Genomic DNA, 12,177 nt, shown 5'->3' with positions numbered 1-12,177 from the left:
CCCAATCTAACTGGCTGAGACAAGGAGGGAAAGACTGGGGGTCAGTACACACAGGAAAGGAAGCTGCTAAGGGGTATACAGATATCACCAGAGTTATTTACAGCAAGGTATCTTCTCTATGAGGTTTCAAACCTGCTGCTCCTTTTCACTACACCCTTGAGACTGTCTTCTCCTCTCATGTTCAGCTCTTCTCCAAGTCACCAAGACCTGATTAACTGCATTTCTATCATCTCTCCCACCAGTCTCCTTTTTCCCTTCACTTCAATACCACTCTCATATATAGACTCAAAGACTGTCAGAGATAGAGATGGTCTCAGGGCCCTCAATGGCAAATAAATGTCATTTCGCAAAACCAGCTCCCACTCAGGGTTAGGTTGAAATGGATGCAAAGCATGAGCATGTATGAAAGGCCATTATAATCGATTAATGATGTCTACGTGGGAGTAGGAAATGCTGTAGCAGTACACACAGCAGGTATTGATGGTTTTATTGTTGCTCAAACTCCTTGATTTATAGGTGAGGATTCTGTGGCCTATAGAAATGAAGTAAACTTGTCCACTGTTAATAATACTGATAGGGTCTGGACTAAAATCTGGATAAGCTATGACTACCAGTGAACTTTCCAAGGTGTCATATAATTTTACTCTTGGGAAGTTGAAATATTGAAGACAAGGAGAGAGGTTTCTAGGAGTTTGAGAGAGGGTCCTTTGTTTAGCCCCATCACAGTCCACTTATCAGGCACAACTTAATTTAGAGAACCACACATATAGAAATCAACAGATGATCACAATCTTACAAGATGAAAAGTAATTAACCCAGGTAAAATGTTCTTCATAATTTGAAAACACCAACTGTCTAAGGCCTTAATCATACAATGTGGACATTGAATTAGCTAAAACAAATTCCGTCCATATGCGATAATATTGAACGTTTACTGAGAGTATACTACATGCAAAATACCCTTTAAAATACTTTACATATCTTAACTCATTTAATGTTAATAGCAAGCCAGTTCATTAGTTGCTATAATTATTCACTTCACAGAGTAAACTGAAGCTCAGAGAAGTTACTTGCCCAACATCACATGGCCAAGAAGCTGGGATCAAAATGCAAAGACATTTGATTCTCATGTCCAAGCTCATGATTACTACTCCATCTAGCTTCTTTCCCTCTCAAGGTTATTATGAAGCCTAACTATGACTATGTATAGCAAAGTAGAAAGCAAATGTGTCTTTCTACTACGGAGCAACAGGACTGCTATCAATAACTCAACATGTGTTGGTTTTATAATTTTATTGTTAAAGTTCCATATGCTTTCCCAGAATAATCTACCTCAATATTAATAAAGTTTACGGATTTTTAAAACACTTACACACTTTTATAAGAATGTCAAGAAGCTAAGAACAAAATCACTCAAAGATGACAAAAAAGGACAAGATCAGAATATAAGGTGGTAACAATACTAAAACTGGACTTTAAGTTCTCACAATCAATGGATAAGCTACTCTTCAAACTATAGAAACTATTCAGATAGCAACTTCAATGCTTTTTTTAAAAAGTGCTTTCAGAAAATTGCTTTAAAAGACTGAGAAATGACAAAATGAATTAAACTGATGAGATCCTGATTTATGAAGCACACTGAATGCCAGTCAATATTAACTTCTATGTGACCTCATGGCCTTCTGTAAAAACACTCCTGTAAGAAATGATGGTGTTATCCATGGGTTATCTTTCAGAAGTCTTGAAATGACTAGAGTAATGCAATGACTTAGAAACAATGAGAGACTTAGAAGTCTCTCATCCAACTTCTACCCTTTTAGAACAACCCAGATAGTTAAATTCAACTAGATCATAAGTACTACAACAACAAACAAAAAAACTATCTAGCTAAAACCAAGCTTGAGTGGTTCAAAAACTGCTAAAGTTCTTACCATTTTGTCTAGTGAAAAGAGTACTGCACTAGGAGTCAGTGGTCCTTCATTCTGCCATGGGGTCTTCCTCCCTCCTTTAGGAGAACCTTACCCTTCACAGCTATTCTCTGAATTGCACTCATATTATCTTCCTAGGGCTGCTGTAACCAAGCACCACAAACTGGGTAGCTTAAAAGAACAGATATTTATTCTCATAGAGTTCTGAAGGCTGAAAGTTCACAATCAGGTTGTTGGCAGATTCATGGTCCCTATCAGGACCCTAGGGGAGCATCCTTCCCTGTTTTTTCCTAGCTTCTGGCAATCCCTGGAATTCCTTGGCTTGTGGCACCATCACTCCAATCTCTGCTTCTAACTCCAGTCTCTGCTTCCATCTTCTCAGGGCTGTTGTTGGGGCCTCCAACACAATAACCTCAAATACAGCACCTTGGCATACAGAGTATTTTAAGCTAAAGGAAACTGAGAAAACTACAGAAGCATAAAGATATCTCTGACCTTACCCTCTTACTTCTTTTAAAGACTCTCATGTGACAGGTGTCCTGCCTTATACCTAGAGGGAAGGAATGTTACACAAAGATGCCAAGAGGAATCTACACAAAGAGGCCTTGCTACATTTCCCCTTATTACCATTAGGATATATGCTCTTGGTCCAAGTATACTTCTACACAACTGTCCATTTTTCATCAAACCTAAACGTAAAAATAACACGGTTTTCTCTTGGCTTTGGGTTTTCATTTCTGAAGACTCCTCTGTCTTATGTGGCTTCAGTTAAATACATTTGTATGTTTTTCTCTTGTTAGTCTGCCTTTTGTTACAGGTACTTCAGGCATGAATCTTGTCTTAGGTGACGAAAATGTTACTTTTTCTCTGCACGTTGTCTTCCTTCTGGGTCTGTGTCTCTGTGTCCAAATTTCTCTCTGTTTATGAGGACACCAGTCACTGAATTAGGGCCCACACACATCCAATATGAACTTATTTTAACTTGGTAACATCTACAAAGACCTTCCTTACCAAATAAGGTCACATTCACAAGTATGGGCTGGGAGTTGTGTAACTTTTTGGGGAACAATTCAACCCCTAACACACCTATAAAACAAAGAATGTGTGCTTAATCATCTGAAAGACTTTCCCCACAAAGTTCTAGGATCATTAATTATTTATTTAGTTTGCTCATGTTTTTCAAATTCAATAGCATTTATTTTTAGCATTAAGTCCATCAATCAGACCAATCCTAGCTCGGCACTGACCAGCTGGGTGACCCTGGTCAAACCACTTTTGTGCCCAGAGCCCAGAGTTTCCCCGCCCCCCCCCCCCCAGGACTGTGGTTATTGCTGAATGAGCTAACACATGAACATGTTGGCATGGCTTGAGACAGTGAGTAGACCTGTGCTCTGGGTTAAGGCTCCTCTTTCCACCATCCCTTCATACTTGATAGACAAGGGACACACAGCCCAGCAGTATCTAGGAGTCTCCCTAACAATGGCATCCAAGAATGGAGAGAGGCAGGCAGTGGTTTCAATTAAAATTCACTGTTTCCCACAGAACAGAAGAAAGTAATAAAGCAATGTAGTAAATTACTGCTGTGGAAATAATGCCCAGATACAAGAAATAAAAGAGAAATTTATGACCTTAATCAATCTCTTTTTTTTAACACATAAATACAGCTCCATCATCTGCTCTATTTACATGACTCTATCACCCTCCCAAATAATTCTCAGTAATTTCCAACAGCAGCTACACCATGCAGCTGAGCCCCAGGGTAAGGCTGGCTATAGGAACTACCACCTCCATCACTACCTTTTCTCAGTGGGTTAGCAGGACATGAAGCAGCGTGGAACAAGGAACAACACAATTCTCCTCCTAGAATGAACTGTAGCTCTTGGAAGTGCCTGTGAGCTGCCCCTGCGTGGGGGAAGGTCCCAGCCAGGTCAAGAGCATCATTTCTCTTATGCTCTTATCATTTAGTTCATGACTGCTGATTCCTCTCTTCCTTTTATTAAAGCTCCCTATCCCTGCCTGTAATTCAGTTTTATAAAGAAACAGCATCGAGCAATCATTTTCCAAGTAACAATCCTGTTAACTCGAAGATCCAAATCTGCTTCTCATAAATCGGGTAAAACACATGCTGTTGCCCTGTCCACTGGAATCTAACTTAATTGGGGAGTCAAATTACTTCCTATCACTGATGGTGGCACTAGTTCGCACTTAGCCCAAGGCTTCACAATCCTATGACGTACTGGAAGATGGGGATCCAGCACGTGGCTCAGGGGCTATGTGTAGTGGCTTATGCCTGCAATCCCAGCACATGGGAAGATGGGAGGATTGCTTGAAGCCAGGAGTTCAATAATAGCCTGGGCAACAGAGTGAGACCCCATTTCTAAAATAATAATAATAATAACTGGGTACGGTGGTACATACCTGTAGTCCCAGCTACTTGGGAGGCTAAGAGAATAGCTTGAGTCCAGGAGTTTGAAGCTGTAGTAAGCTATGATCATGATACTGCACTTCCAGCCTGGGCAACAGCGGGAGACTCTGTCTCTTAAAAAACAAACAGATAGTGGTCTGGGACACTCGTCTAAGTCCCTATGCATCTGCAGTTCCCTGGGGCTTGTAAATGGGCACTGAATACTTAACATGGATGCCAACACCTCAAAGAGCCTTAATCTAGATACATGACTGCAGAATCCCTATCTGAGGTCACCAGGATTTTTCTTCCCCCCTTTTCATCTAGGATTCATGTAATGTGGATTGTTTCATTCCAATGATGAAACAATCCACATATTGATCCGTCAGAAGGCTGGCATTAAGCAGGAACAGGATTTGGAGCTGCTTAAGCATTTCAAGGGAAGAAACCCTGAAACTCTGAAATTAATCCCTTCATGATGTTTTCTGGAGAAGGCTGTTCAAAATGGGCTCTGAGGGGAATTTCGTTACCAGCCAAATCCTCTCCAAATATTAAGAGTTGAGAAAATGTTAATTCACATGTATTCTGTTTGAAGTTTTGTTATTATTATTATTTTTTCTCTAATGGATTCTATTTCAAGTATTCATAGAGCCTTTAAAATACAAAGAACCTGGAGTCAGAGGGAAGTGAGAGGCAGCTTTGGACTTCTTCTCTTTTAAATTTTTAAAAACTTGTAACAAAAGGCGGGTTAACAATAGAAAAACATACGAATGTATTTAACTGAAGTTACATAAGACAGAAGATTCTTCAGAAAAGAAAACCCAAAGCCAAGGGAAAACTGTGTATTTTTGTGTTTAGGTTTGATGAAGAATGGTCAGTTGTGTAGAAGTATGATTGGACAAAGAGGGTACGTCCTAATGGTAATAAACTGGGAGAAACTTAGCAAGGCCTCTTTGTGTAACATTCCTTCCCTCTAGGTATTTCATTTTATTATTAATAATATTTACGTGTACATATATATATATACACATACATACACACGTATTACATATAATAGTTATAGTTATATGCCATCACATCTCAATAGTCATTCATTCATTTTGCACAGGGTGCTTTGCTAGGGGCCATATGGAATGGGGTTCTGTAAAGTATTCCACGTTAGTGCAATGGTTCTCAATGGCGGCAGTTCCTCCCATCCCTAGAATGTATGATAATGTCTGGTGATATTTTGGTTGTCACAACTGAAGCAAGGGGTGACCCTGGCATCTAGCAGAGGCCAGGGATACTGCTGAACATCTTATATAACATATAGAACAGCTCCCCACGACGAAGAATTATGTGACTAAAAACATCCACAGTATCGAGGTTGAGAAACTCTGAAGTTGGTACTTACATTCACAATAAGTATATGAAAAAAAAATGAAGCTATATGAAGGCAGAGCGAGTCCACACTCTGGACTTAATTTCCAACAGCAGCTACACAATGCAGCTGAGCCCCAGAGGAAGGCTGGTTATCTGGGAATACCACACCCATCGCTACCTGTTCTCAGTGGGTTAGCAAGACATGAAGCAGCATGGAACACAGAGCAACACGATTATTTTCCTAGAATGAACTGTAGTTCCAGGAAGTACCTCTGAGCTGCCTCTGCCCAGGATAAGGTCCCAGCCAGGGCAAGAGCATCATTTTTCTTATGCTATATAATACACCACACTCTCCCATGCCTGATGGCCCACCCTGACCCAGCCCTCCACATCCTTGGAACCCCATGACCCCCACCCTCAACCCACAGTTGTGAGCTGATCAAGTGGGGAACTGCACAGCTTCCCTGGGGACATAATGACAATGCAGAAAAGTTCCCTTTGTCCTTGTTCATGTGGAGCACATTCACATGGATGCAAAGGTCACCGCTGAATTTAAATAACCCCCGTGATAAATCTGCATGAGCCCGATTTGTTCTACTGGACTTGTTGGATTAAATGAACACAATTTAATGTTCTATAGGACAAGGGCTCCTTTCATGGCTGAAAGAAGGAGCAAGGGTGATTTACAGTTTCACACGTACTCATTCGCTACATTATCTGCCTTGTGCCTGTAGTCATGAATATCAACTCATCATCCGGCAGCCATTTCTACCCATTCAGGTGAATTTAGCTTTTTATTAGGAGGGGCTCTGCCATCCGGAAAGAAACAAAGAACAAAAAACAACAATAGATTTCCGTAATGTTCACTGAAAAACAAGCACCAATATTTGGACCCTTGTACCTCACCTTTTTTTTTCTTTAAATCCCTATATTTGTAAATAAAGTAAGGTTTCCTCCTCTTTTCCTAGAAAAGGTGGTTTTCTAAGCAGATTACCACCACATGGAACTGTGCATAAACACAAGGCTTAACTTACCTAACATACCAAATTATTTTTGAACATCCATATCTTATGAACTAACACTTTTTTATAATCATATATTAAAATAAAATAATGTTTGTTGATTCATTAAAGTAGGTCTGAACTCCACTTAATAAGAAATTCTGCTTGATTCTACCTATTTGGAAATAATACAAGTGTATCCAAACATTACATGACCCAGGTTTTTTATTAACTACAAGTCTTAGGAATCCATGTGGTATTTTGCTCATGGATAGTTAGAGACAGGATTTTCATTTTTCTCCACTTGATAAAAGAGAAAGTATAAGTAAGGATATGGGAGTTGATTTTGGGAGTGGGTGGCTGAATTAACTCTCAAACCTCAGCCCCATAAGATGTTGGGGTAACTCATAAAGTTTGCTGTCTTGTCCTCAGGTGTCTCTGGGCACCTTGTTACCTCCCTCATTTGTTTCATATAGAACCTTGCTAATCAGGCTCTCAGGAGAGAGCAACATCATCATCACCTAGAAACTTGTTAAAAATGCAAATAATCAAGCTCTGGCCTAAGACTCTATAGTCTAGCAAGCTCACCAGGTAATAATTTTCAGGTTGAAGTGTGGTCTGGATTTCTCTCCCTGTTACCCCCTCCCTTATCCACTATGTTGTATACCATATACCAAAAGGCATGCTGATGTTATATGCAGCTGATTAAAAAACTAAAGACATCCAATATTTTAATAAGCTATCTCCTCCAATTTTAACAGAGAAAGGAAATGTCTATCCTAGGAGTAATCAATACTTAAAGGTAGAATTTGAGGTATTCTTACAGCACACACACTTTTGAAGAGGATTTCTTCCTCCTAAGTTGCCTAAAGTGGGGGTAGCCAGTCTACCAACACATAAACTATGTTTTACTCAGGTTTATTTCAAGATGCTCACAGAAAGCAAAAGAAAGCTGAACTTCACCTCTACTCAAATACAAGTGGAGATGCCAGTGAATGGAGCATGGGTCAAAGGGAGACAGAGCAACTGCAGAAATAAACTTAGAAATTCCATGCCCTGGACAGTGAACCATTGAAAGATCTGGATTAAGCAAAAATCACTTTCACAGGCAGACTCTCAATGCAGCGTATGCTAATCCTGGATCTATGTTTTACAGACACAAAAGAAAGAATAAAGGGGTCTCTTTTATGTATGTGTTTTTCCCTTTAAAATAATTCCTTTAAGAAGTAGGTCTCTCAGAAGGAAGACTGGAAAAAACAACAACAAAAACAAAACAAAACAAAACAAAAAAACCAAGGTCCTTTAAAATTTAACTATTATCAAACTCAGAAACAAAAGAAAAGAGATGTATTTGCTACTTCTAATATCTTACCACTTTCCTGACATTTATGACTCTTAAAATTCGCTTTCTAATAATATCATGCCTCTCAAGCTATCTGGTAAGCTTCACTTGTTTATATTCCCTGTATAGTTACCTGGCCTCTGTCTCTACAGGTCAGCCCATTCTTCAGGCCCCCTTCAGGTCCGCAAAGATCCCCTGTTACTCAGCTCTGCTCTGACATGTTACACTGTTCATAGCTTATAATCCACAGAGCTCCACTCTTTTTTTGTTTTGTTTTGTTTTTGTTTTAAATAAGCTGCCTTAAATCGTAAGTATGATGGTTCTGTTTTTCCTATGAGACTAAATTCCCTGAGTGCAGAAAGTATCTTCCAATGTATTTCTGTTATGTCTCCCACCCTGCTGACACCTGGGGTCTAGATCAACGGTACGTCAGGCACTTCATAAAACTGAGTTGAAGATTTCAGTGCTACCTAGCAATTGCTAAGGCAAGACATGGCTGCCTTTCAGAAATGTCTTCCTCAAGATAGTGGGGTCCAGGAGCAGTGTGCTTGTAGCTTACACAGACTTTTTTTCTAGTGGGAAATACGGGATGATGATGATGATCGTAATAGTTAACATTTATTGAGTTCTCTACTAAACACTGGCATGTCAGCCCTGTACTATGGGGTTTCCACGGTGTAAACATGACTAAAATAAACCTTCCAAAGCCCTAGAAGAAATTTCCACCCCTGCTCCCCACTTCAGCCTGGATGACCAATGAGGGCCACCCTGGACTCCCTCAAAAGAACTGGAGGCCGGGCGCGGTGGCTCACGCCTGTAATCCAGCACTTTGGGAGGCCGAGGCGGGCGGATCACGAGGTCAGGAAATCGAGACCATCCTGGCTAACACGGTGAAACCCCGTCTCTACTAAAAATACAAAAAATTAGCCGGGTGTGGTGGCAGGCGCCTGTAGTCCCAGCTACTCGGGAGGCTGAGGCAGGAGAATGGCGTGAACTCGGGAGGCGGAGCTTGCAGTGAGCCGAGATCGTGCCAATGCACTCCAGCCTGGGCGACTGAGCGAACTGGAAGGAAGCAACATTCCTGCTCACCCAAAGAGGCAAGTGAACACCGGCCTGTTGGTATCTCCACCTCAGACATAGGGGTAGGCTGCATTTGATTGAATTTAACTGCTTGGCCTGGAATTAAGCAAGAGTTCTCTGTACCGGCCAGAAAAAACCACACAGCATTACAGCTTGTTTTCCTTAAGCCACAGGAATTACTAAAGAAAGTCCACAGACTACTGATTCTACGTGATTCTAGATGTGGTAGAAAAAAACCCAGTTATTTGTGTAGAGAACAGATGTTCAATAAAGAAATCTCTCTCCATTTTGGGGTTGGTAACATCTGTTATCTGCTACAAGCTGTATATCATACATCTTGGCATTATTTGCATTGGTGTTAATCATTTTAATCTTTATTATGTAGCACATTGCCAAAACAAAACCAAATTCTAAAAATTCCAACTGTACAGCAGAGGAGGAAATGAAAGCTTAGTTTACTAGAGTCAACATCCATTTGAGAAAAAAATCTAAAGCATAAATCTTTCCTAAATATACTGGTTAGTATGCCTCTGCCTATGTATCTATGTATCTATCTATCTATCTACACACTGGTTAGCTACACATCCAGCTTCATTACTGAAAAATGTTATATTGATGTAACTATTTCAGACAAATGACTTTAGAGTCAGGAAGAAATGCCAAAAATTAAGACTTCTATTAGAGAGTTCCTTGAGCTGGCTGAAGGTTGCCCCCTAGGCAGCATGATACTTAGAGCAACACCATTAATAAGAATTTCACCAGACTTGGAGTTCTGTGAATCTCATTAGAAATAGGCATAACATGACTCTTACAGAACTCTGTAGTTTACCAACAGCCTTCAAACACATCATGATGACATTCAGACTTCATGAGCAACCCTTGCAGAGTAAGCAAGGTCATTTTCATTTTCCAGATAAGTAAGTGAGGTCCAAAGAGATTAAATGACTGTAACTACAGTAAAGTAGTTAGAATGGGGTATCAGCTTTTTTTGTGGGATTTCAATGCACCAGGTACTGTGCAAAGGATTTCTGGTGAGGACTCCTATATTCCTTGCAACTATTTTTACTCACTAAAAACTACATTTAAGAGAGGTTCAATAATTTCCCCAAGGTCGTGAAGCTGGTAAGTTCATGAAGCTGGTGAAAACTGTGCAATACAGTCTGTTTCCCCCACTGTGTTCTATGGTGTTTCATAGTTAGAAAGCACAGAGCAAGCATTTGAAACTCAGGACTTCTAACTCCAAATGTGACTTCCTCCATGAAGCCCTCCCTGACCATCACTCCCACCAACCCTATATTGAGTGAAGCTCCCCTGCTGGAATCATTTATATCTTTCGCTATATCATAAGTATTTGTTAAGTTCATATAAGTTTGGGTCCCTAAGGCTGGGACCATATCTTAAGTTTATAACCCTCTTTATTAGATCTTACTTGAAAAGTAATAGGTACAATAAATGGTTGGTGATTGAATAAATGGATAAAAATGCAGTATTTTCTCATCATGTGTCTGGAACCTACAAGGTATGCTATATATTTCTTTAGACAATTAGACCACTTGGACAAAAATGTCATTCCTGGCAAAAATGCTTTTTAAAAATCTATGGCAAGAAGAGAGAAATTATGAACATGCTTAAGGATCTTATTAGCAACGTAGGCCAAATAGTGATAAAATAGGGCTTTCTGAAAAATTATGTTCAAACTTTTAAAAGCCATATAAAAGAAAGCTTTAGTTACATGAATGAGCATGTTCTTCTCTGAACTTCACATCCAACCCAAATTCTTCCCTCTTCCCTGTGACAGTTATTTTTTCTATTCATTCCTAAGTAAAGGATGAGAACAGTGAAAACTTCCCTTTTGCAGCTTTTTATTAACTTCTTTAAAAAAAGGGTGCTGGGCCTATCAGTAATGACTCAAGTAGCAATGGGATCAAGATGTAAGAAGCAGAATCTGACTGGGGTATTTCAGACTCCACTGGGTTGTGAAATGTGAAGATATCTGTGGCCTCAACTTCTTTACTGTGGCATTGTTTGTTTTTGTTTTTGTTCTCTCTCTCCCTCCACCACAACCCTCACTCTTAAATTTGCAAAGTGATTGAATTCATTTCTCTGTGGCTATGTTCTAAGGAGCTCTTTGCCATACCAAAAAGTAAATCAGGAGGGCTTCCCAGGAAAGTTGGAGGCCTGTTCCGCAGAAGCATGGAGAATTTTATCTACTTAATGGGGCTCTGAAAGGTTGGGCCAAGGCTCCAAATCTGAGTCCTCTTCTGCAAGTACAAGCAGGCCTCAACAGATACCGATAGTTAGTACTCTCTTTGTCTTACAATAAAATACAAGTCAAATCCCGATTCAACACTGTTAGAATGCAAAAGTCTGCTTAACAAAATGATTGATCCACTCATAATTAGAGAAAATCAATAATTTTCTTTCTTAAACCCTGACATTCTCTTTCATTATATTAATGGGAATCTGACATTTATAAAATACTTGAGGTCAGCTACATGTTTCTGTTTAACAAACATAGGCAGGAGAAACAACCATCGACTAGATTAGTAGTTCATTAGGAGAGCTGAGTTTGTTCACACCAACAAATCTCAACTGAGCCTAACTTTTTGACCAATATCAACTCACTTGCCCAGGATGAAATTAATTTAAATTACTCTAAATTTCAATGAATTAAAACCCCATCCATCACAACTCTCACTATTTTACTCCTTTGTTCAGACCTAAAAGAGGCAAATCACAAGAAAGCAATGAACCTCTCAGATCTGCAAAGAACTTTTCCAACGTACATACCTGTCTCAGAATGCATTCAGCCAAATGCACACCTGCTACCGATCCTTAGACCTTTCTTATCCTTACTCAACCAATTAAGTTTTCATTACAATCTCTAAAAACGTTTTGAGCAAAAGACCAGAAAATTGAAGTTATACATATTTTATGTAAAAATTGAGACACTGGAAGTTCTTTTAAACATGGATGCTTCCTTGATGGGTAGTACAGGAATCGCAAAAACATCTGGAGTTTGAGGTGAAGGCTTTAAGGAGATCAGCAAGGGAGAAGTGT

The 12,177-nt window shown here is 39.7% G+C and overlaps 1 protein-coding gene across 5 annotated transcripts in view; it reads right to left on the bottom strand.

The window, feature by feature from the left end:
* FAT3 (FAT atypical cadherin 3) overlaps window positions 1-12,177 on the bottom strand; it is a 676,861-nt gene that overhangs the window by 360,317 nt on the left and 304,367 nt on the right. The window lies entirely within an intron of this gene.

Source organism: Gorilla gorilla, chromosome 9 (genome assembly GCF_029281585.2).
Source record: "Gorilla gorilla gorilla isolate KB3781 chromosome 9, NHGRI_mGorGor1-v2.1_pri, whole genome shotgun sequence".
NCBI lineage: Eukaryota > Metazoa > Chordata > Mammalia > Primates > Hominidae > Gorilla > Gorilla gorilla.
Note: the sequence above shows the minus strand (reverse complement) of the source record. Positions and strands in the feature narration are given on the sequence as shown.